Below are 4,063 nucleotides of genomic sequence, written 5' to 3'. Positions count from 1 at the left end.
CACCCGGCACGCACGGGCTGGGCGTTGGCTTGCTAGCCTCTCCACCAATTCGGCCACGCGTCTGAATATGGTTGGCTCAAAACAAGGGAAAAAGCTAGTGGGTCTCCTCCGGGTCGTCTCCCCCAATCCCCTCCTTTCTCGTCTGTCCCAATCGCTCGACATCCTCGATCCTCCACAAAATCCCGCCGCGGCGCCGCGTCGCGCTCCACCGTTGCCTCGCTCTCGCCGTCCTCCTCCACAGCCAGCGGCTGCCTCGCCGAGCGAGTAATAAAAGGATACCACGGGGCGAGCGGTTGAAGCACGAGAGCTCCGTGCTCGCCGACGTGGCTGCACCGGCGAAAAACCAAGCGCGCCGCCTCCACTCCCGGCCGTCCCTCCTCCTCGCCTTCCTCCTCAGCTCCTGGTAGCCTTCACCGCCATCTTCATCGACAGTTCCCTCCTCCGGGCCCCTTCTCTGTCGAGCACGACGAGCCCCTCGCTCTAGGGTTTCCGATCTCTAGCGGCAACGGTGACTGTTTCAGCTAACAGCACCGCAGGTCACGAGAAGGATGAGCACGGGCCGCCGCTGCACTGTACGGGAGTGCTGGCTCCAGTCACATGCACTCCTCCTTTAGGAACTCCTCTTTCAGATTCTTCCTACTCTAGGTTCATCTCTCACTCTCTCATGTTGAAAAGAGTCATGTAGTATTTTCCTCTAATTTGATAGGATTTGCAGCGAAGTTTATTGACTGTTCTGTGTAAGTGATGTTCTTACCATGTTTAATACATTGCAGGTTGTCAAGGAAGAGATTGTCAGTTGATGGATACTACGTTACCAGATGAGAGGCATATAGGAAAGCAGCACAGAGTCTGAATTCGAAAAAGGGGTTTGCTGTGACTATCTTCAGTAAACCAGTATGCCTCCTCCCTAAAAACTATGCTGCATCAATTGGCCTATATTCTTCTCCATAGCAAATCCAGTTAATTTTCTGTCTTACCAATTCAAATGAAAGGTTGTAAATGGAATGGCACCAACAATCTCGACTCCTCCATCGTGTCCATGAGCGCCTGCCCCAATGCTCCACTATGAGTCTGCGGCCACATCTCTGTATTTGCGCCGACAGTCGGTGCCATCCTTTAGTTGTATCACGTAAGCCCTCATCTTCTACGATATATGTGAACTTATGTATCCTGCATTCCTGCTACAAATCCATACATTGTATTGTTGACATTATTCCCCGTGTTGTATGCTCATGTTTCGTACATATATATCGCTATGCAGGTTGCAAATATATTATCCTGCCACAAGAGGATGTTAAGTTCACGGTTGTCCTGGCCTCTACGTTTCAATAGATCCTTTCCAGGTTTTCTTAATCTCCTTTGTCTCCAATCTGTTTTTGCATCTCTTTTGCTTCCAAAAAAATTCACACTGCAACATTCCGTCTATTAACTTTTCTGAATTTATTTAATATTGTTTCAAAGTGGCATATTACACTATACATGTAGCAGTTTCATGATTCTACTTTTGAAAAATCTCATTAAGCAAAGAGTTGCTAAAAGGAATATTAATTCACTGTAATCTTTTCCAGAATCAGTAGCATGTATCTGAATAATGGATCAGGTGTAACCAAGGCCCATCTTTGAGAACTTGCCTTATCTTGGTTGAAGCAACCTTGTGTTAGTGGGCCTTATTATTGGCATATTATTGTAGAAATGATAGTTGATTCTCTCCTAAGCACAAACTTGCCCTAATTATTTTACTTTGAGTTATTACTAAAAGCATTAGATAATATGCTTCCTTCAATTCACAATCATTTTTATCATGTTGCGGGTGCCGCAATCCAAATGGTTTGCTCACTCACTGAAATTAATTGATATACAGGTTGGCATGCCTTACTCCCTTCCCTAAGACCACTGGCCCGTCATCTTGGGGATGCCGCCGTCCTTTCTCAGTTGGTTGGGATGGACGTTATGAGATTTGCGTTGTTTGAGGTGGGTTTTGTCGATTTGGCGAACTTTGTGATGTCTCACATCTTTCCCTTTACCCATTTGATTACCTTTTATGTACTCTTGTGCCTGGTATAGGAGGACTACAGAAAGAGATTGATGTGATGGCGTGTACTTCTGTTCTTTACTATTTGTTGTCATTATCTATTTTTCATTTTCTTTTGGTATGATTGGATAAAGGTTCAAAGTTCATGTTACTTCCAGTACAAACGGATATTGAATAGCCAATACAAAATGTTCAATGAAATAATCATATGAAAATTGGTGTAGAATGTATGGTTTCGAACCATTGGTGAGCTAGACCAAAAAACAAGTGTTGTTTCTTGGTATGATCTGTATGTGAGGAAAATTCCCTGGGCCAGACCTCCATAGTGCTTTCACCACAACTTTCATCTTTCATTTTCTCTGTCATGTTGCTTGCATACTCTCTTTTCACAAATGAACCAGCCCCATCATTTTTACGAAGTGTATCTATTTGTTTCAAACTAGGCAAGATGCATAAGCTGAATGTAACGATTTCAGGGGTGGCACAATCGCACAAATACTGTTGCAGGTCTAGCAGTGATGTAAAAACGTAGTCCCTCTGATCCATAGTATCCACTGGGTGAATTATCCAACTACAGTTTTTATGGTCTAAAATTTTCAAGATACTGAATGCATTGAACTTTCTACTGGTCGAGTTGTCAAAGGTTGAATGTTTTTAATGTTGGGCATCCCATGGCAGGATATGAATGGAGAATATTCTCGCTAACCAGTTGTCACAGCCAGGGACGTGTTTCAAAGGGATGGTGTGTAGTGAATAAGAGTTTAGCACACTAAGGTGTACTTATCAGTTTGGTAAGGAACTTCATGAATCGTGTATGTTCTCTATACAGCTCTCCTGATGTTACTTTTATATAAATGTGATGCTTACTGTACATGTCTCTGAGTATTCTGTACTGAAAGTTGTGGTGTGGGTACCCCCCAAGGATTTCATATTGTGTTTTGACTTTTTAATATTTTCGTTCAGCAGGGATACAAAACAACTATGATTGGAAAACAGTTGTCTGGTGGTTCCATCGTGCTTGCAGTTCTCGATTGCCTCTTCATCTTGAGAAACTGAAATATGAGTTTTGCACTCTCTACTTAGTCATTATTCTGTTCCAGGGTCTTCATTCTGATCTCATGTATGAGCTACCTGAAATATTATTCGGTTGATATCAGCCTATGCAGGTTATCAAATCAGGTGCATGTGATTTTTCAAACATGAACAATTTGTTAGACAAGTTAATATTAGTTTAGACTTTCCTGCCAAAAATCTACTATAATAGAATGCATATGCCTATGATTTCATTTTATTTGTTTGCAAAAGTATTTACCCTTTAGCTCCTGATGAATTTTGGGATGTGTTAATGTTAAATGCATATTGTTCTTCTGAAGAATTGCTATACAGTGGGGTGGTTTTTATTTTTCTGTTTGTTGCAGCTTGCTAGATGGAAAGTTTGTTATAACTAAAAGAGTATAAATGAAAGGAAGATTACTGCTATTGCTATATGAAAAGTTTGTTATAACTGATTTGATTTAGTGGTATGAATAATGTGTTTGGTTATTCACAAAACAGAGACATATGGACATTTTCCCATAATGTGCTTGGTATTTCAATCCACCCACATGAGCCTGTAAATAGGCTCCCAAGGTCTACTTTTCTTATGGTGCTTATAACATACAGAAAGTAATATGTTAAATAGCATAGCAAAACTGAAATTTCTCCGAGAGATAACATCCAACTATTTGTCTTTGCAGTTGATATTGAATTTGAACTCTAAATTTGAAATCTACACGTTGATGACTTGAAAAAGCCTATTGAGAAGCCAAAGAAAATTAATGGGGAAACCTATGCATGAGGTGCGGTTTATGCCTTGCAAAATAGTGGAGAGGTATGCCCATTTCATCCAAGAAACATTAGAGGCTTAGTTCTCCCTTCACACTTTAGTTTAAAAGCATCCGGCCAGGCAACCAGGAGACCAACTATTACTTCAAGTTGAAAAGTTGTGCATATATACTACATAAAACATATGAACACTGCTCATTTTGCTTC

General features: G+C 41.3%; 1 long non-coding RNA gene across 1 annotated transcript; it reads left to right on the top strand.

Annotated features, from left to right (window-relative positions):
* Positions 1 to 577: 577 nt before the first annotated feature.
* On the top strand, positions 578 to 2,018 carry LOC124706374. Its single transcript, XR_007004397.1, has 5 exons — positions 578 to 645; positions 774 to 894; positions 993 to 1,129; positions 1,262 to 1,343; positions 1,862 to 2,018. It is a non-coding gene; the product is annotated as an uncharacterized LOC124706374 (long non-coding RNA).
* The last annotated feature ends 2,045 nt before the right edge of the window (positions 2,019 to 4,063 follow it).

The sequence above is a fragment of the Lolium rigidum genome, chromosome 4 (genome assembly GCF_022539505.1).
Source record: "Lolium rigidum isolate FL_2022 chromosome 4, APGP_CSIRO_Lrig_0.1, whole genome shotgun sequence".
NCBI lineage: Eukaryota > Viridiplantae > Streptophyta > Magnoliopsida > Poales > Poaceae > Lolium > Lolium rigidum.
Note: the sequence above shows the minus strand (reverse complement) of the source record. Positions and strands in the feature narration are given on the sequence as shown.